The sequence below is a fragment of the Macrobrachium nipponense genome, chromosome 28 (assembly GCF_015104395.2).
Source record: "Macrobrachium nipponense isolate FS-2020 chromosome 28, ASM1510439v2, whole genome shotgun sequence".
In the NCBI taxonomy this organism is placed as follows: Eukaryota; Metazoa; Arthropoda; class Malacostraca; order Decapoda; family Palaemonidae; genus Macrobrachium; species Macrobrachium nipponense.
The window spans coordinates 54,388,211-54,411,228 of record NC_087217.1 but is presented as its reverse complement, the minus strand read 5'-3'; the positions used below and the strand labels follow the sequence as shown (position 1 = coordinate 54,411,228).

Genomic DNA, 23,018 nt, shown 5'->3' with positions numbered 1-23,018 from the left:
GACATACTTTGCATATATGAAAGGAAGGGGCCCGGGGGGGGGGACATTGAAACTTACGGGTTTGGTTTTTTACGCCTCGTGCCAGAGGTTTGCCACAGTAAGTTATATGCAAGTATTCAACCCATTATGCATTGCATATGACATGCGTTTGCATATATGAAAGGCAATTGAACTTACGGGTTTTTCACGCCGCGCCAGAGGTTGCCACAGTAGTATATTGCAAGTTATTCCCCAACCATATGCATTGCATCCATTGACATACTTTGCATAATATGAAAGGCATTGAACTTACAAGGTTTTTACGCCTCGCCAGAGGTTGCCACAGTAGTATATGCAAGTATTCAACCCATTATGCATTGCATATGACATACTTTGCATATATGAAAGGTGGCATTGAACTTACGGGTTTTTACGCCGCGCCAGAAGTTGCCACCAGTAGTATATGCAAGTATTCAACCCATTATATGCATTGCATATGACATATTTTGCCATGCCATATGAAAAGGCATTGAACCCCATTACGGGTTTTTACGCCTGCGCCAGAGGTTGCCACAGTAGTATATGCAAGTATTCAACCCATTATCATTGCATGCATGACCATACTTGTTTGCATAGTATGAAAGGCATTGAACTTACGGGTTTTTACGCCGCGCCAGAGGTTGCCACGAGTAGTATAATTGCAAGTATTCAACCCATTCTTATTTGGCATTGCCATATGAAGATACTTTCTTGCATATATGAATGGCATTGAACTTACGGTTTGTTGTTACGTCCGACGAACCAGAGGTTGACCACAGTAGTATATGCAAGTATTATCATCCCAACCCAATTATGCATTAAGCATATGACATAAACTTTGTTTTGCATATATGAAAGGCATTGAACTTCGACGGGTTTTTTTGACGCCGCGCCAGAGGTTGCACAGTAGTATAGTGCAAAGTAGTTCAACCCATTATGCATTGCATATGACAGACTGTTGCATATATGAAAGGCATTGAACTTAACAGGTTTTTTTACGCCACGCCAAAGGTTGCCACGGTAGTATATGAAAGTATTCAATCCATTATGCATTTGGCAAAGCCATTACTTTGGCAATATGAAAAGGCCCATTGGAACTTACAGGTTTTTTTTTTACGCCGCGCCAGAGGTTGCCACGGTAAGTCATATGCAAGTTTAATCAACCCATTATGCATTGCAATAGCCATACTTTGCAAATATATAAAAGGCATTGAATCTTACGGGTTTTTATGCCGAGGCCAGAGGTTTTTGCCACATTGAGTATATGCCAAGCAGTACCTCAACCCGATTGGTTGCCATTGCATAAGGCATAACTTGCCATAAATATGAAAGGCAATTGAATTACGGGTTTTTACCCCGCCGCACCAGAGGTTGCCACAGTAGTTATGGCAAGTTATTCAACCCATTATGCCATTGCAATATTAAAGCCATACTTTTGCATATATAAAAGGCATTGAACTTACGGGTTTTTAGTTTGACGTACGCACCCAGAGTTGCCGCTAGTAATATGCCAGTGCCATATTCTACCCAATTATGCATTGCATAAGCCAGTACTTTCTTGGGGCATATATATATGTAAAAGCATTGAACTGACGTTTTTGTTTCCTTGGCGCCGCCAGAGGTTTGCCACGGTAGTATAGCAATTCCCTGCATTGCCTATAAGCCAATTTTTATCATTAATTAAAAGGGCATTGAACTTAGTCTTACGCCGGCCGCAACACAGGGAGAGTTGCCACGGTCGTATATGCAAGTATTCAACCTATTATGCTTGCATTAAGCCGTACTTGCATTTTTTATTAGCCAATGACTAACCATATTTTGTACGCAGGGCAGAGGTGCCACGGTAGTATATGCAGTTATCCCAAATATGCATTGCATTACGGGCCATTTTTACTGCCATATTAATAGCATTGAACCTACGTCTGCTTGACGCCAGGAGTTGCCACGGTAGTATATGCAATTATTCAACCTATTATGCATTGTGATAGTATATGCAAGTATTCAACCTATTATGCATTGCATAAGGCATACTTTGCATATACAAAAGGCATTGAACTTACGGGTTTTTACGCTGCGCCAAAGGTTGCCACGTTAGTATTTGCAAGTATTCAACCCATTATGCATTGCATAACCCATACTTTGCATATATAAAAGTCATTGAACTTACGGGTTTTTACGCCGCGCCAGAGGTTGCCATAGTATTTGCAAGTATTCAACCCATTATGCATTGCATAAGCCATACTTTGCATATATGAAAGGCATTGAACTTACGGGTTTTACGCTGCGCCAGCGGTTGCCACAGTAGTATATGCAAGTATTCAACCCATTATGCATTGCATATGACATACTTTGCATATATGAAAGGCATTGAACTTACGGGTTTTTACGCCGCGCCAGAGGTTGCCACAGTAGTATATGCAAGTATTCAACCCATTATGCATTGCATATGACATACTTTGCATATATGAAAGGCATTGAACTTACCGGTTTTTACGTCGCGCCAGAGGTTGCCACAGTAGTATATGCAAGTATTCAACCCATTATGCATTGCATATGACATACTTTGCATATATGAAAGGCATTGAACTTACGGGTTTTTACGCCGCGCCAGAGGTTGCCACAGTAGTATATGCAAGTATTCAACCCATTATGCATTGCATATGACATACTTTGCATATATGAAAGGCATTGAACTTACAGGTTTTTACGCCGCGCCAGAGGTTGCCACAGTAGTATATGCAAGTATTCAACCCATTATGCATTGCATATGACATACTTTGCATATATGAAAGGCATTGAACTTACGGGTTTTTACGCCGCGCCAGAGGTTGCCACAGTAGTATATGCAAGTATTCAACCCATTATGCATTGCATATGACATACTTTGCATATATGAAAGGCATTGAACTTACGGGTTTTTTACGGCCGCGCCAGAGGTTGCCACAGTAGTATATGCAAGTATTCAACCCATTATGCATTGCATATGACATACTTTGCATATATGAAAGGCATTGAACTTACGGGTTTTTACGCCGCGCCAGAGGTTGCCACGGTAGTATATGCAAGTATTCAACCCATTATGCATTGCATATGACATACTTTGCATATATGAAAGGCATTGAACTTACGGGTTTTTACGCCGCGCCAGAGGTTGCCACGGTAGTATATGCAAGTCCCTTCAACCCATTTATGCATTGCATATGACATACTTTGCATATATGAAAAGGCAATGAACTTACGGGTTTTTACGCCGCGCCAGAGGTTGCCAGGTAGTATATGCAAGTATTCAACCCATTATGCATTGCATATGACATACTTTTGCATCTACGAAAGGCATTGAACTTACGGGTTTTTTACGCCGCGCCAGAGGTTTTGCCCCCACGGGTAGTATATGCAAGTATTCAACCCATTATGCATTGCATATGACATACTTTGCATATATGAAAGGCATTGAACTTACGGGTTTTTACGCCGCGCCAGAGGTTGCCACAGTAGTATGCAAGTATTCAACCCATTATGCATTTGCAATATGACATACTTTGCATATATGAAAGGCATTGAACTTACGGTTTTTTTATTACGCCGCGCCAGAGTTGTTTGCCACAGTAGTATATGCAAGTATTCAACCATTATGCATTGCATATGACATACTTTGCATATATGAAAGGCATTGAACTTACTGGTTTTTACGCCTCGCCAGAGGTTGCCACAGTAGTATATGCAAGTATTCAACCCATTATGCATTGCATATGACATACTTTGCATATATGAAAGGCATTGAACTTACAGGTTTTTACGCCGCGCCAGAGGTTGCCACAGTAGTATATGCAAGTATTCAACCCATTATGCATTGCATATGACATACTTTTGCATATATGAAAGTGCATTGAACTTATACGGGTTTTTACGCCGCGACCAGAGGTTGCCACGGTAGTATATGGCCCAAGTATTCAACCCATTCCATTAGCATTTGCAAATGACATAACGTTTGCATATATGAAAGGCATTGAACTTACGGGTTTTATACGCCTGCGCCAGAGGTTGCCACGGTATTACATATGCAAGTAACTTCAACATTCCATTAGGCATTGCATATGACATAGCTTTGCATATATGAAAGGCATTGAACTTACGGGTTTTTTAACGCCGCGCCAAGGAGTTTGCCACGGTAAGTATGAATGCAAGTATTAAACCCATTATGCAATTGCATATGACGTACCTTTGCATCTATTGAAAGGCATTGAACTTACGGGTTTTTACGCCGCGCCAGAGGTTGCCACAGTAGTATATGCAAGTATTCAACCCATTATGCATTGCATATGACATACTTTGCATATATGAAAGGCATTGAACTTACGGGTTTTTACGCCGCGCCAGAGGTTGCCACAGTAGTATATGCAAGTATTCAACCCATTATGCATTGCATATGACATACTTTGCATATATGAAAGGCATTGAACTTACGGGTTTTTTACGCCGCGCCAGAGGTTGCCAACAAAAAGGTAGTATATGCAAGTATTCAACCCATTATGCATTGCATATGACATACTTTGCATACATGAAAGGCATTGAACTTACGGGTTTTTACGCCGCGCCAGAGGTTGCCACGGTAGTATATGCAAGTATTCAACCCATTATGCATTGCATATGACATACTTTGCATATATGAAAGGCATTGAACTTACGGGTTTTTACGCCGCGCCAGAGGTTGCCACAGTAGTATATGCAAGTATTCAACCCATTATGCATTGCATATGACATACTTTGCATACATGAAAGGCATTGAACTTACGGGTTTTACGCCGCGCCAGAGGTTGCCACAGTAATATATGCAAGTATTCATCCCATTATGCATTGCATAACCCATATTTTGCATATATAAAAGGCATTGAACTTACGGGTTTTTACGCCACGCCAGAGGTTGCCACTGCAGTATATACAAAATAGGTGATTTAACATGCAGTGCATAATCCAATAGGTGATTTGGTATCGATATCCATTCCAGAGGGTATCATGTGGCAGGAGAGGGGGTCCCTGTGACCCTCTGAACAGCTTTTGGCTCTCATCGTGATAGCTTGTCTTCCAGCCTCCTAACAGCAGTTAGGTCTCATCCCGAGAACTTGTCCTCCATCCTCCGAACAGCTGTTGGCTCTCATCCTGAGAGCTTGTCCTCCAGCCTCCGAACAGCTGTTAGCTATCATCTTGAGAGCTGGTCCTCCTTCCTCTGAATAACTGTTGGCTCTCATCCTGACAGTTGGGCCTCCTGCCTCCATCAGGGAGATGAGAGAATCGTCAAGGATGCCTGATGAAAAGCCTGTTCAGAAGACTTGTCTTTACCGCTACAAAGAAACAACCCATGTGAAGAATTTTGACTGGTCATCAGTTGATGATGTTGCGTCGTGTTCCAGAGGCATTGCGATTTTCTTGGCCCATCGATGGTTTTGATTGCAGGATTGGTGTGTAGGAGGTGGGGGGACCTCCCATTGTTGTTTGCTGCCGGGGGGAGCAGCAGAACACCCATCTTGCAGTCAAGCTCATCGAATGGACCAAGAAGATCGCAGGGCCTCTAGAACACGACGCAGCAGCATCACCTGGTGACAAGACAAAATCATTCCACAATTTGGTTAATCACAGGCTGTTTCTTCTGTTTGTGTTGTTTTTTCTAGTTTCCTTTAGTTTTCTTCCTCTTCGTTGTCCTTCCAGGTTTCTTCTTCTTTGCTTTCATTGTCTTCTGAGGATCTTCAAACACACTATCTGCCAGGTCCTTGATGAATTCCCTGACTGCGTTGTATTTTCTTCTTTCATCAGTATCACATAGGAGATCATTAGCATAGTTGACCTTGTGCGTGATATCCATTCTGCGTTGTCGCTCGTCTTTAGACCCTTGGCAATTATCAGGGTTAAACTTGAGTGTCCGCTTCTTGTAGGCCCACATTATTTCCTTCAAATTAGCATCCTCTGTAATACCTAGGATGTAGTATGGGCAGCCATGACGTTGCATTCTTGCAAGGTTCTGGCGGCTGCAACCAAATCTTCTTGATCATCTAATTCTCAAGCTGCGTCATAGCTTGGCTGTGTCTGCCAAGCAACAAGAGACATAATCCCAGTCTTCGCCTGCAGTCACTTGATCGTCGTCCCATATCCAAGACTCTGAGGAAACATTCACTTGCTTCTTCCAGTTGTCCTAGCTTATAGAACATGTTTCCTTTGACCTTGTTTTCTTCAATCAGAGCATCATTCTTATTCTTTTGATTTGCCATAGAATTGTGTACCACGGTAACTGGTGGTTCTCGTTCCTCTAATTCCTCATTAATTTTTTCATTCTCCTGTGGAAGCGACTGAACTGTGGTTTCCTGAATATGTACTTTCTTCTGATCGCCTAGATCCTTTCGTGCGAGAACAGATGATACTTCTCTCTGTGAGGCTTGCAATCTCTCCTCGAGTTGTGCCGTCGCCTGGAACAGCCTCTTTCTTTCAGCCTCATGGGCCTTGACCTTCTCTTCAAGGTACCCACAGTAGAAGTCATTGTCCACAGCTTGCTTCTGGAGTTCTTCCAGTTTTTCTCGATGGTTCTCACCTTTCTTTCTCCTTCCGTGCTAGTTGTTCGTTTAATTTATGTCAAACATCCTTGGCCTTCTGGAAAAATGCGTCTTCCAACTCTTCTATTTTCTTCTTTAGGAGTTTATTTTCCTCTTCAGCGTTATGCTTTTCATCCACGAACTCGTCAAGTAAATCTTGATTCGTTCTCATCAGAGCAGCCTCGTTGAAATTCATATCTTCGAGTTCATCTAGGAGGAAAAAGTTCTCCGACGTTGCATCCTTCCAATCTTCTTTCAAAAGCGAGATCATTTCCGTTGCGTAGTAAAGGTCGTCGTCGTTTTTCTGTGCAGTAGCATCTTGACCAATATGGAGAGCCTTCTGGTCTACAATGCACTGATGTGCTCTGCCAAAAGTTGCTCCCATAACAAGAAGCTACTGCTTGTTTTACTAATACTAAATAATCCGAGGTTTCGGATCCAATTTCCATTTATGAAAGGTACCACTGATCCGGTTGGGATCATAGCCAATAGGTTTTTCACAACAAAGTTAAATTTACCAAGGGCAAACATGGTTACCTTTCTTTTCACCTGATCAAATATTTCGAATTGGAAAATGCCACTAGAGCTCCAGGAATTCCCCAGATCTTCATTTTGCTCCGAGGCCAATTTTCTTGCTTCGGGAGATTCCACACGGAGCCTTCGGAAGGGCTTGGAGTAACTGAAGGCTCCTGAAGACTGCGACGGCTTCAGAAACCATGCAAATGGAGACGACTTTAAAAGTGAACCAATAAATAATGTCTTCCTCGAGAAAGTAACTAAAAAGAGAGCTGGAAATTTTAACATTTTAGTCATAGATGATTATGAACAAAATAAATTAAACAAAATTGAGAATTGAAAAAAATTTTGTTGTTAAGGTTTTTTTAATGAGAGAACCGTAAAATTCTTTGGCCCCTCTCTCTCTCTCTCTCTCTCTCTCTCTCTCTCTCTCTCTCTCTCTCTCTCTCTCTCACACGTACATATATGTATACATGTATGGACATATACGTATATATATATATATATATAAATACACACAAGTATATATTCATATATATATATATATGATAAAAGGCCCATAAAAGCACCATTTCACGTTCCAACAATAGATTTCAGACGCTTTCGGTCTCTGCCTCTTTTCACTGGTAAAATATTTTACCAGTGAAGCACCTGAATTGCATTGTTGCAACGTATAAATAGTGTTTATGGGCCTTTTATCTTCATATTGTACTACTAAATTAGAGTAATCTATGTATATATATAGTATCTATATCTTATCGTAGATATATTATATATCTATATATGTGTGTGTGTGTGTGTGTGTGTGTGTGTATATTTATATATTTAGTTGTTCTTACATAATAATGAGGCTATGCTGAACATCATGCTTCTGTATTTGGCATATACTAGCTGCCGATGAGTGCAATTCTATCTTCATTGTATATCATTCCTTATACTCTTTTTCTCATGCCAGAGGTTGTTAGTTTTCTGTAAAACAAAGAATACTATTGAGATGGGTATTTGTCTGTCCATCCGCATTTTTTCTCTCCGCCCTCAGATCTTAGAAACTATTGAGGCTAGAGGGCTGCAAATTTGCATGTTGATCATCCACCCTGCAGTCATCAATAAACATACCAAATTGCAGCCCTTTGTCCTCAGTAGTTTTTATTTTATTTCAAGTGTTATGAGTAATGTATAGTTTTTCCATATTATTATTATTATATTATTATTATTATTATTATTATTATTATTATTATTATTATTAGAGTTATGAAAAGTCGGTTTTGCTATTTCAATTTAATAAATTCATGTTTAATACTTTACTGTATGGAATTGAAGTGTTGAGCTTTTATTTTTTTTATTTTTATTTTTGAAATATCGTAGGTTACCAAAACGCATTTAACTTTGTGGAATTCACGTTTGTTATTTAGTTTTTGTTTATTTATAAACTAAGGTTTTCTCTGTTGGGTATTTAAAACAGCCTAATGCGTAAATTCATTGAACTAAAGCTTGAAGTTTTACTTTTTAAAACCAATGCAATGCTAAGAGAGAGAGAGAGAGAGAGAGAGAGAGAGAATGGCCTGTGTAGCATTAAAACATAAATTTGGGCGGTTTGGTTTGCAATAAACCATGCTTGATATTTCTCTGAAGAAATTCATGGTTTGTATTTTGATGAAACCAGTCGTTTTTACTTATTATTTTTGTTACGTTGAGTCCACAGTTGGCAATCCGGTTTAATAAAACTCAGCTCATGATTTAGATTTAATTGACCTACTATTGTTGTTTCCCTTTGAAAAATGCAAACTTTATTTTTTTATGTTCCAAACTTAAAAGCTTGACTTACTGAGCTGAGTTTCTAAACCTCATCGCAATAGTTTGATTTTATAAACCCAATCGTTCATCCCAGTCATGATATTTGTTTGCAGAACAAAGTTCGACATTTCGGTTTATAAACTTCAAGTGTAAATGTAGATACAAGTTTACTGAGCCCAGGCTTGTAATTTCAGTTTACTGAGCCTCAGCATGTTTCGCTTTACTAATCCTAAGCTTAATTCCGGTTGACTGAATCTTAGCTGGAGTTGACTGAAACCTAGGTTGATATCTCTACTTAAACCTAACGGTTTCAGTTTGGTATTTCGTTTTACTAAACCCGGACATGATATATTGGTACACTTAACCCAAGCTTGAAATATCACACTACAGAACTTCAGCTTGATACTTCTGCTAATTAAAACCGGTCTTGATAGTTGTTTACTGAACCCAAGCTTATATTTCGATTTAATATGTCAGGTAATTAAACCCAAGCTTGAAATTATGATTTATTTATTTATTAAATAAAAGCTTAGTATGTCGCTGTACCAAACCAAATCTTGACATTTCAATTCGCTGTGCCAAGACCTCTTTTTTTCTTTTAATATATATGTTTTTTATCAGCTTCTGGTTGGTTTTTTTTTTTCACCTGTGGGGCCAAGGGTAACATTACTTTAAGAATGGCAGGAATAAGAGACTGGGAATTGGGGTTGGATCTGAGAACACACGCGTTTCAGGGGAAATTGACGAACATTGCAGCGGCAGAGAGAATGCTCCCAAATTGGGCATGAGCACCAAAAAAAAAAAAAATAAATAAAAAAAAAAATAAATAAAAAATTCGCGGGGGCGGGGGGCGGGTGGGTGGGATGACGGTGGGCATTGAGCAAAAACAGACGTGAGACAGGATGCAACTACGTATGATCTGAGAGCGAGGGCATGGGCATATGGATCAAAATTAAAGCAGATGTTCGAAGAATTCTTAAAGGAAAAACAGACTTCCAAAATTACCGAGAAAGGCAAAATCGAAAGAGGATGAGGCTTTTTTGGAAATAGGAAGAGGTGGAGGAGAAATAGGAGGAGGAGGAGGAGGAGAAGGAAGAGGTGGAGGAGGAGGAGAAGAAGAGGTGGAGGAGAAATAGGAGGAGGAGTAGGAGTCAGAAGAAGAAAGGGTGGCTGGGTGGATGCTGATTGAAGTTAAAAAAGTTCAGTATATCTTAGTTTAACCAGACCACTGAGCTGATTAACAGCTCTCCAGGGCTGGCCCGAAGGATTAAATATTTTTACGTGGCTAGGAACCAATTGGTTACCTAGCAACGGGAACTACAATTTATTGTGGGATCCGAGAAGTGAATTTTTATCACCAGAAATAAATTCCTCTGATTCCGGTTTGGCAGAGCTGGGAATCGAACTTCGGACCACCGGATTGGCAGCCGAGCTCGAAAACCACCCGTCCAGTGTAGAACTATATGTTGATTGGTAACGTGATTACTATATATACCACTGTTCGTTCGAATGGTAAAATTCAACAACGTCAGGTCTGGATAGTACTTGCACTGGTGACCACAAGGAAAGCCAGACGCCGTTGGACGATTCATTATTCGTCTCCTTGAGTTTCAAATTTCAACCAACTTCCTTGTGGGTTTTCATTTATTTATTCCTTTTTGTATACTTTTTTTTTATATAGTTTTACTCCCTTTTACGTATTCTCTGACTCATAATTACATTTAATCTTTTGAGAGGTAGGTTTTTTTATCAAGCTTTTGGTAAGGGAAGTTTTAAATCCACACTCCTCCTCCTCCTCCTCCTCCTCCTCCTCCTCCTCCTCCTCCCTATTTGTGTGTGTGGTGGGTGATGGGACAGGGATAGGTAAGGGCCTCCTTGGGTTGATCATCCCATTGGCTATTGCACGTTGAGTTTTTTTTTCTTTTAATACAGGTGTTTGTTATAATCATATACCTTGAGAAAACTATCCCGCTGTTACACGCTATATTACTACAAACCCGCGTTGATTGCATTGTTTGTCATGAAAATCATTGGAATTTAACGTTCTAAATTTGACTGCAGTGTTACTAAAAACTTGGTTGTTTTCTACATTATATGTGATTTGGTTTTGCTATTTGTTTGCTATTTACTGCTCTTTACTGTGCTTTTTTTTCCATGGTATTCACGACTGCGCGGAAAATAATTCCAAGTGGTGTATAAAAAAAGACAACCAAAGTAAATGGGAAATAACCAATAAATATACCGATAGATATATGGATGGATAACTGAGAAAAAAAAGTTAAGGCGATGGGGCGTTGCTTTGAAGTATTCCTGCAGTCTTTGTAAAGTAGCATTACAAATCTTTTAAAATATTATTGAAGCCTTATGAAAACTTGAGATTATCAACATTCAAAACACAGCCGGGAGGATGTTTCCATATTTTATTATAAAGGGAAAGGTAAAAAAAAAAGAAAAAAAAATCTGAGACTACTTGTGGCACCCTGGCGTCTCAACAGAATGTTGATGATGGACAAAACGAGTTACACCCCGCTACGGGGGTGTAACTCGTAAGGCTCTTTGCAACGTCCTTTTGTCCCCTAGCTGCATCCCCTTTCATTTTTTTTTACTGTACTTCCGTTCATATTATCTTTCTTCCATCTCACTTTCTATCCTCTCATAACAATTGTTTCATAATGCAACAACGAAGTTTTCCTCATGTTACACCTTTCAAACATTTTTACTCTGAACTCCCTTTCCATCGCTGAATGACCTCATAAGTCCCAGTGTTTGGTCTTTGGCCTAAACGTCATATGCCATTCCTATTGACCACCATTGTTTGGAAGAAGGAAACCACCACTTCCAGCAGTTTTATGGAGACAATAAGGACCCTTGGAGGATTTTAGCTTCCGCACAAAAGGTACCAGAATGAGAAGAGGCTTCATGGATGATAAAATTAGATTTTCGTCAGATGAATCGAGTATTATAATAAGCTGACTAATGCTAGGCACTTTTTCCTAGCCATCAGTAGAGTATGAACGTTGGTGTAACCTAGATAAGTTACAGAACATTATGATGACCCCAAAACTAACCAAAAGGAGCAAAAATTAGGAATTGAAAGTTGCATCAGACCTTTAGAGTCTGATATTAGCTGCATTTGGTTACAGGGGTGCTTCAGAAACTAACAAAAGTGCTTGTCAGAAAGTCCGATACTGTAGAATTCATCATTCCTCTGTTTTGTGTCAAGATTTTCTCGAACTTCAATCCGATTTTCGATCATACAGACTAACATATCCAGGGATTTCAGTAATCGTAATCCTTCCTCTTAAATGATACAGTCATCATTTACATTTCCCCTTTGGGGGGGGGGGTGGGGGGGGGGGGATGGGGGGCGGAGGGAGTGGTAGTGCACCTCAGGGTGTACGCTGTAGGCACTACTTAAGGTTCTTTGTAGCGTCCATTCGGTCCCCAGCTTCAACCCATTTAATTCCTTTTACTGTAGCTCCATTCATATTCTCTTTCTTCTGTCTTGCTATCCACCCCTTAACAATTATTTCGTCGTGCGACTGCGAGGCTTTCCTCCTGTTGCATTTTTCAAACCTTTCCATTTTCAATTTCCCTGTCAGCACTGAATGACTTCATAAGTCCCAGCGCTTGGCCTTCCTTACCATTATTTATATCCTACAAAATCTATATATATATATATTTCTTGTTTTTTCCTTCACGACTCTTCACTTGCAGTGTTTCAATGCGCAAGTTAAGAGACAGTGGCCATCATCAGTGCTAATTTGAAAAAGAAATGTTTAATATTTTCATTCTTCCTTTTGTAAATAATTTTTCTGGTTTAATATCACCCGGCAGTGTCCGTCACAAATTCGTGGTCTTTTGTCTCTTTATGAAAGCCTTCATCATCTCTCAGAGTTCTCGGTATTTACGCACATTTATTCCCTCAACGTCCAGGTTATATAGATGTACTGTCGGCCAAAAAACTATTGGCAGAGTTTCATAATTTTTCGTTCACCTGCCCGACGCACGATTCATGCCTTATTTATCGATTTTTCTTTTCAAAGATGGAAGAAATCACATGTAATGACGTTTAAAACAGTCGCTGATATCTTTAGAACATTATGTTATGTTATTGTGTAAAACTATTTTCCATATAGCAAAATTGACGTAAACGAAACGAAGTGATAAAAAACGTCATATCACAACCATAGATATACATTACCAAATAGTAAGAGACACCTATCACTAGTATTATCGCATAAACATAGTCCTTAAATTATCATTTCAATATTAAGTTGAAGGTAGTTAAACTATTTCATTTGTTAAATTTTACAGAAAACCAAATTTAGAACATGCGCCTACAGGTGGAACACCTCAAAGCACCACAAGAGAGCAAGTCAGTATAGTAGTGTAGATGTTGCTGAGCAACATTCATTTGTGAATTTTGAATTCTAGTTCATCGTCACGACATTGCTGAACCAGGAATCATGACTAGCTCTACACTTATGACTGGTGTCTGATGAATACTTTAGATGAAGAGGAAGAGATTTCTACACTTGAAATCTTTGATAGGTGTCTAATGAATAAGCAAACTTATCTTTGATGGATGAGAGATTCAGTTAGGCTTACTCTTTTTGTTTTGTTTTTTATCGGTGGCCAATGAATACCACGGATAGGGAGAGAAACAGTTTCAATGATGCATGCATTTTTTTTCTTTAAAACTTAAAGAATACATTTTATTGGAGATACTTTATTAACATCGGCCTAATCCCTCCATCACTCCTATACGCCACCTCCGCTCTCTTCTATCTCAGGCGACTCGAGCCGACTTCTCTCTACGAACTCCATCGCGTGAAAGCATCAGTAATGATAACGGTTATATTTTAAAATTCCCCGCACCAACAACGGACGCTAAATATTTTCTGTTCAAACAAACTTTATCTTACATTCCCCAGAATATGTGAATACACTCGTGTTACACCCTGTAGCCGTCAAAGAGCAATCCTTGATTAAAGCAGTAGGTTTTTCTTAAAAAAAAAAACAAAATAAATAAATAAAAACATATGAAATAGACTTAAACGAGAACGTCACCTTTCATATTTCTTATCCTTTCAGCTACTTATAATATGCTTATGGTAGTAGGTCTAGGTATGAAACTAATTTGAATTAGTTTCTATTTAGAAGAAATGAATAGCTTTAATGAAAGTAATCCTTTCTTAATGTATTCGTCCCCCCCCCCCCCCCCATTTTGACTCCCACAGCTTTCCAACGCGTCCAAATGAAACAAGATGATATGCAAGGAATTCAATAAAAAATAAGACTGAATTATATTCGTTTGATTTTTTTTATGATTGGTTTTTGACTTTGAATAGCTAGGTCTGAGTTAATTATATTAAGCAATTATGAAAAGGATAAGAAGAAAGGCGAACATGGCTAATAAAACAAGAATAACGGGAATAATCAAATAAAGCAGATTAATATATATATATGTATATATATTGTCGATTTAAATATTCATTTATATAACATATCCGAGAGAGTATACTGCTGAAAATAGACCTAGGCTAATGTGAAAATCAGAAGTCTGATTTAGGCCCACTAAATGTGTCATGCAAATTATTTTATTGATCAAAGGACAAAATTAGTTTAATTAAACATCGTTTTCAAAGAATGTTAACGCCTTGATGTATTGTTTATCTGCTGTAGGAGACGAAATGACAACACCCCAGTGCAGTACGATACGTTGTGTCAAGAATCTAGCGGCAGCAAAGCCAACTTCAAAATGATTTGGTATGCTGTCACGAAGCTAGAGTTGAGAATAAAATTAGAAATCGTGGACCCATTGGTATATATTTTCCTTACTTTGCAAAATAATTATCTTTAATACGTTGAATAAGTCTACTCTATTCTAATGTAATTTATTTCAAGTATAGCACCTTTGAAAGGAAATGTTATTTATTGTTAAGTAAATAATCTGGCATCTGCATATGGCAATATTTCCATAACGAACAATGAATTAAGAAACTACCGCCAATTCTTTGTTGGCCGTCTGTACGTACCTTTGTTGCTCTGAACCACCCCTACCTAACCTGTTCTGTGGTGCCATGAAGTTATTTTGGTGAAACACCTGGATGCATTCTTTATACATTATGTATATATATATATATATATATATATATTATATTATATATATGTGTGTGTGTGTGTGTGTGCATATATATATATATATATATATATATAAAATATATATATATATATAAATATATATATATATATATATATATATATATATATATATATATATGTATGTATTTATATATGTATAGAATGCATCCAGGTGTTTCACCAAAATAACTTCTGGCACCACAGAAACAGGTTAGTAGGGTTGGTTCAGAGCAACAAAGGTATGTACGTACAGACGGCCAACGAAGAATTGGCTCCCGTAGTTTCTTAATTCATGTTCGTTATTGGAAATATGCCATGTGCAGATGCCAGATTATACTTACAATAAAATAACATTTCCTTTCAAAGGTTTTATGTAATTTAAAAATACATAAAACACCACAATATACATATATAAATACAATACATACATATATATATAATATATATATATAATATATATATAATATATAATATATATATATATATATGGTTTACACACAACACACATATATTGGTATGTATGTAAATTTATATATGTATATTTGTGGTGTTTTATGTAATTTTTAAATACAATGTCATTACACAATAAAGAGGCTCTTAAGAAAAGAATAGACAACAATCAGTCCCACATTCACATTAAACTACAATGAATTATTGATGAACCCCTGTGCAGAAAACCTCCACAACACCCACACAAATGGCTTCCCAGCTATCTGTCAAACCCCTGTAGGTTGCACACTTGCTTCCTGGGGGTTGAGGACCCTCTTTTCCTTTACATACTTTTTTCACACAATTTATCCATCCTCTCCATTATCCAAAGCTTCCAAATTTTACTATATTCTTTTCATCAACTTGAAATTCTCCATTATCTCCACATGGACAAACCCTCTCAACATACTCTGCTCCATCTTCTCACTTGCACTAGCCAATTTATATACCATTCCTACCTATATAAATATTTCACATTTTTCACCACTTTGGCTCCTTTTATACCACAAATTCTATGTAAGTTATTCGTCTCCTTAGCTTCCACCTTTCTTTCATTGGCCTTCAACATCTACAGTTCACTGCTATAGAGGAGAGTTCAACAATCCCTTCATACTTTCCAACCTTAACTTCCTTAAAACCGTATATATATAGTTTTCTTCCCCTTTTTTTTTCATGCACATTCTGCTACCTTTCCTTCTTCACCTGCTTTGTGACTCATTTCACTCAATCAATCATCCAAAATCTATATTCAAATACTTACAAGAATCAGTGGCTTCCATGCTCTTTCTCATTACCCATCTAACCTTTCTAGTTTGCATTTACCCTCTTGACCATACTCATGTTCATGTTTACTGTCAACATGTTCTTATTTCAAATATACATTCAATTCTTTCACTAACCCCTGCAGTTTTTTCTTCACTATCCCCTATTAGTACTACATTGTCTGCAAAAATACACACTTCATTCACATCCCTCAGAAAAGTGCTACAGAATACTTTTCAAGGACCAGTATTCCCATTGCTGCATAGGAATATGAATATTTTCTGAGCCACTCTTGAGATCCAGCTGAAGTGAACGGACTGTAGCTTTCCAGGATGTCAGCACAGCATTCTGTTGATATATCGCAATAATACAGAGCGCAGCGCCTCACTCCTTTTATTGCTAAGCTGTGGACACCTTCTTGACACTGCTGTTGATGCTGATGATCTTGGTTTTTTAGAAAGCGTGTATACTACAGTGGTTTAAATATCATTACCATATTTTTCTGTTTATAGATATTACACTTTATATATGATTTGTTTACTTGTTTGTTGATATATTTGTGTTTATTTCTTAATAAATGGTTGTTCTATCCATTTTCTCTTTACATAAGGGCAGCGTTATTCTTAGGAAGTTTTTTTTTTCAAATTAGTGACGTTTTCGATCATGGTCCGTAGGAATATAGTATATTATATATATTATATATATATATATATATATATATATTTATATATCTATAATACATATATACATATATATATCTATATATAATATATATATATATATATATATAATAATATATACATATGATTGTATTTTCAATAATACTAATATTCTGTTTCGGTGCGTTTAGGGGTGAGATGCAACACATTTCCAATTATCGATGCTGAAATACCGTAACAAAGGGCAGTAAAGTGTCAGTCAACACATATTCATGAGTAACTACATGAAAGGCAGTAATTTATATAGACAGAGCAGTGTCTCCATCTTCAAGTTATTATACACATGATGGCAATTCATTCTCCGAAAATTACTGGTAAATATGAGCATACAGGGATGGAAAGGTCTTGACATACATTCAGTTCTTTATGCATGAAAGAAGCATAGGACATGCTTTTCCCAACATGATATACCTGCTTGCATAACTGGAAGCTGATACTGTTTAACCTACTCATTAATGCAATATTCCCTTTGAAAAATATATAAAATACCTTTCATTGTCATTGATTCGATGGTGTTCAATGTTCTTAACGTTGTATTCTTTTCATGAAAGACAGTGGACAGTGTAGAATAGCTGTAGATTTGTGTACTTCTTGATGATTTTCTAATAAGAAAGCTTTAATATGATTTATCAAAGTCATATTATTTGCTAGGAGTGTTTTACAGCAAACAATTCCAGGGCTAGACTCGTCCATAAAGCTTTCTCCATGTCTTGTTCACGGAGGTTATCTTCTTGTTTGATCGTCTGAAATGGTACCAAACACGTTTTTTGGACATGTTTGATTCCAGGAACAATCCGCTGACAGAAATATGGCTCGTTTTATAGTCGTATGAAGTTGCCATTAAATATGATGTATAGGCTTTTGGTGTGCTATATACTGTTGGTGTAGATGTTTAGGCTTTGCGAAGGTCTTTGTTGCTTCATTGCATATAATTACGTTTTTACTCCTCTTTTCACATATTGTTTAAAATAATATGATTCTTTGCGTAATTTTCACCTTATGAATATAATTGTAAATTTTGTTTACTCTTTCCAGATTTGACCTCCGGTAAGGTAAGTACTGCTTCCAGTTACCTCTGTTCCAGTAGGCATTTTTTTTAGTTGTTTGAATCAATGTAGCCTCGTTACATACTGATACACTTATCAAATACAGTTGATGAGATACCACTAATCATCTGTGTAAGTTCGAGTGGGTGCGTGATAAGTTTTATTTAAAAATTACGAGAATTACGACACCTCGAATACTTCCTGCTCATAAAAAAAATATATGTCGAATTCCTTAGCACGGGTCATATTTACCGTATAGTGGTATATCTTTGGTCATACTTGACGTGTAGTGGTAGATACTTGGTCATACCTGACGTATAACAGTAGATCCTTGGTTATACTTAACGTATAGTGGTATACCTTTGGTCATACTTGACGTATTGTGGTATATCCTTGGTCATACAAGAGTCACGACGTATAGTGGTATATCCTTCGCCATACTTGACAGAGTGGTATATCGTTGGCCACACTTAAGGTAGAGTGGTATATCCTCGGTCATACTTGACATAATAGTGGAATATCCTCGGTCATACTTAAAGTATAGTGGCATATCCTTGGTCATACTTAACGTAATCCTTAACGTATAGTGGCATATCCTTGGTCATACTTGACATAATAGTGGAATATCCTCGGTCATACTTAACGTATAGTGGCATATCCTTGGTCATACTTAACGTATAGTGGCATATCCTTGGTCATACTTGACGTAATACTTAACGTATAGTGGTATATCCTTGGTCATACTTGACGTAATACTTAACGTATAGTGGCATATCCTTGGTCATACTTGACTTAATAGTGGAATATCCTTGGTCATACTTAACGTATAGTGGCATATCCTTGCACGGTTGATGTGAAGCTACTGTAGTATCCAGTTCACTCAACCTCAGAATAACATAAACAAGGGGCGATTTTAAACTTTCGAATGATTGGGAAGCGACGACTTTTCAGTCTGTCGTGATGTCTGTTACAATATATATATATATATATATATATATATATATATATATATATTATATATATATAATATATTTGTGTATGTATACATACATACACACACACACACACACTGGTGGGACGAGTAGCCGTAAATATGCTTCTTATAATTATTTCCTTTTGATTCTAATTTCATAAGTTCTACTTTACAGCAAGAGATAAAAGGGATGTTAGAATAATTGACTGCGTTGTACATGTAAATTAATATTTGATATCTTTCTTCTTGAGAATATTATGAAGGTTCCTCACACTAATTAAGGAACCAGTCATTTATGCCATCCAACTTCTTCTCAAGAATAATTAAATGCCTTAGGTAATGATAACCTGCCATCCAGAATGAATAATGAATAAAAACATACTGCCTGAGAGCAAAGTAAAAATGATCTTGAATAATTTACTTGCAATTTTGATCCGAGAAAAAAAAAATCTATAGCCTACGGGGCTTTGATACCGAATTTCATTGTAAAGGTAAAGTAAACGAATTGATTACTTTGCTTTGATATTTAGGGACGAATTGAAGTTATTTGTAAAAATAAAATAACAGGCGAATGGCGTTTTATTACATTTAACTTCCGTAATGGCTTTGTTGGGGTCTTATCGATTACCGATGCCAGGTACTAGACAAACATTGGCCGAACAATGCACTTTTCTCGTAAAAGTCATTAGAGATGGCTGCTTTAGAAGTCATTCTTGTACCATTGACATTTATTTTTCAAGGAATTCTCCGGGTTACTTCCGTTTTATTTGGCCATTGATGTATTAGGAATGCTTATTTAAATGCGCTTTTTATAATTCAAAGGCAAATATTACGAAAGTTTAGGATAAAAGATGTAATGGCTTTTAATGTCCCAGCGGTGGATGGTCTGTTATTTGTCGTGATCAGTCGATGGCGGAATTGTTTTTATTGTTCTGGCTGCTGTAGATGTTGTTACTGTTTTTGATGTTGTTGTTGCTGTTCAATACCAGCTGCAACTATGTCCCGGCTAGTTGAGTCTCTTAATCTTGTTTTGTCTTTATGGAGCGTCTTATGAGTATGTATGAATTAGTTTCATTTTTTATATTCGTTCCAAATTTTATGGATTCTCTCTCTCTCTCTCTCTCTCTCTCTCTCTCTCTCTCTCTCTCTCTCTCTCTCTTAGTTTCTATTCGTTATTATAATGTATGTCTCTAGGCTTGTAAAGCTTCATTATTCTCTTCTCTCTCTCTCTCTCTCTCTCTCTCTCTCTCTCTCTCTCTCTCTCTCTCTCTCTCCTTATATTTTGTTATCAGTTTAGGGCTTGTAAAGCTTATTTATCGGCATCTCTCTCTCTCTCTCTCTCTCTCTCTCTCTCTCTCTCTCTCTCTCTCTCTCTCTCTCTTAGTTTCTATTCGTTATTATAATGTATGTCTCTAGGCTTGTAAAGCTTCATTATTCTCTCTCTCTCTCTCTCCCCACTTATTATACTGAGAAGTGTTTTCGTATATGCATGTTTTTTTCACAGTCTCAGGTATTGGTGTGCGATAATTATTTTAAATTTGTTTGTTGATGCACTCTCTCTCTCTCTCTCTCTCTCTCTCTCTCTCTCTCTCTCTCTCTCTCTCTCTCTCTCTCTATCTATTTGCAAGAAGCCTCCATAGAGTACCTGAAAGTATAGATTCACTGAGGGGGAGAAGAATCCTTATCGAAGGGAGTTATTAATATAAAGTCGACTGACCGGGTAGCCAAAATCTTTCTGGCTTTGTTTGTAATCAACAGAAGCCGGCAAATAATACTGCAGCTTTAGGGAAGAGGAAAAGAAAACGTTGCCGAAATGCCCAGATGACCAGTCGCTGGGATTGATTGTCTTCGTCAATATAAATTGTTGAAAGCGGTACCTGGTTGAAGGTGGGAGGGGGGGGGGTGTTAGTTTTTATGTACCACATGGGAAAGGAAGATATATATATATATATATATATATATATATATATATGATATGTATGTATATATATATATGAAGAAATATATATTATATATATGTGTATGTATATATATATATATATATATATATATATATATATATATATATATATATGGATGTATGTATAAATTCATAGGTTTCCATGTTATACCTCTCATGCATATGAATCTTAATTTCTCTCTCTCTCTCTCTCTCTCTCTCTCTCTCTAGAAAATATTACATGTAATAAAACTTCATTTAAAGCTCATAAGAGTTGCAAAGGACAATCGTTCACTCCGTCTCTCTCAAAATACGCTTGCCTGTTGGTAAGTTATAATTTGGTTTTAATCTTGCCTCCCGCGAGGGCATCCTCCTCCTAATGACTCAGTATCAGCAGATAGGAAAGTTGGTTGCTGTCCCGTTAGCTAAAAGCTAAATTGAACGACAAAACGTTTTTTGAATGGTTAAGAAAATGTCACCGCAGAGTAATAATATTTAAAAGTCCTCTTCAGGACCTTATCCCCCGTAGTGGGTATCGTCGTCAGTGCACCTTATCCGGTGCACTGTAGAAGTTACTTAAGGTTCTTTGCAGCATCCCTTCCGTTCCTTTTAATGTACATCCTTTCATAGTTCCTCGTTGGATGAGTGGTTTTGGCACTCGCCTACCAATCCGGTAGTCGGAAGTTCGAATCCCGGCTCTGCCAACGCGGAATCAGGGGAATTTATTTCTTGAGATAATAAAAATATCTAGTCCTTCGGGCCAGCCCTAGGAGAGCTGTTAATCAGCTGAGTGGTCTGGTTAAACTAAGATATACGTAACTTAACCTCCTTTCATATTCTCTTTCTTCCATCTTACTTTTCACCCTCTGCTAACAATTGTTCCGTAGTGCGGCTGTGAGGTTTTCCTCTTTGTACACCTTTCAGCGCCTCAGTGGCGTGGTTGGTATGGTGTTGGCGTCCCACCTCGGTGGTCGCGAGTTCGATTCTCGGCCATTCCATTGAGGAGTGAGAGATGTGTATTTCTGGTGATAGAAGTTCACTCTCGACGTGGTTCGAAAGTCACGTAAAGCCGTTGGTCCCGTTGCTGAATAACAACTGGTTCCACGCAACGTAAAAACACCATAGAAACAATATTACACCTTTCAGGCCTTTTACATCATTTTAAATTTCCGTTTCAGCGCTGAATGACCTCATGCTTCGGCCTAAATTCTATATTCAATTCAAATCAGTTCAATTCATGACCTTAGTGAAGGTCTAAAGCTACTGTTTTTACAAAACTATTGTGCTCATGCATGCGCAATTTCTAAAGGTCTTCAAAATATGACACTTTGAAAAGCTCTTAGACAATATGACACATGCTCCCCTTCGTTGACGCACCTATGCTATATAATGTTCAAATCAGTTATATTAAACTTAACTATAGTATATAACATGCCGTCTCGGTACTAACAGTCCACTGTAAGGCACCTCAGTGGCGTGGTCGGTATGGTATTGGGGTATCACCTCGGTGGCCGCGAGTTCGATTCTCGGGCGTTCCACCAAGGGGTTAGAGTTGTGTATTTCTGGTGGCAGAAGTTCACTCTTGACGTGGTTCGGAAGTCACGTAAAGCCGTTGGTGCCGTTGCTGAATAACCGCTGGTTCCATGCAACGTAAAAAAAAAAAAAAAAAAAAAAAAGTCCACTGTACGCTAGGTATAGACTTCGACTTGACTTGACGAGTCCATTAATCTCGAAAGCAAAGTGGCAGACTCCTTATATACGCTCCTGAACTCTTCTGGCCCTGTCCACTTAAGCCCAATACGGTATCTTGATTTTTTTCCATGAGGTATTAACCCTACTTTCCAGTTTGTGTGTGAATAAGATAAATTCTCGTCAAGTGTCAGGCTAACGAATATATGTTACTATGCCCTTTAAGGTGAGATCCATGGTTACCCTTCTTTTTTTTTATTTAAGGGAGCTTAAGGGGTGGGTGTTATCCTCTTCGTGTGCAATTTTCTTTACATTCGGATATTAAAGAATCCAGTTACTTTACTAGAA

General features: G+C 37.8%; 1 protein-coding gene across 2 annotated transcripts in view; it reads left to right on the top strand.

Moving 5' to 3' along the window:
* Nucleotides 1–23,018, top strand: part of LOC135201746 (PHD finger protein 19-like) — a 593,548-nt gene that overhangs the window by 20,254 nt on the left and 550,276 nt on the right. For both annotated transcript variants that reach the window (XM_064230959.1, XM_064230958.1), the window contains exon 2: nt 18,059–18,075. The gene's annotated coding sequence lies outside the window, so the exon portion shown is untranslated. The remainder of the gene's footprint in view (nt 1–18,058; nt 18,076–23,018) is intronic.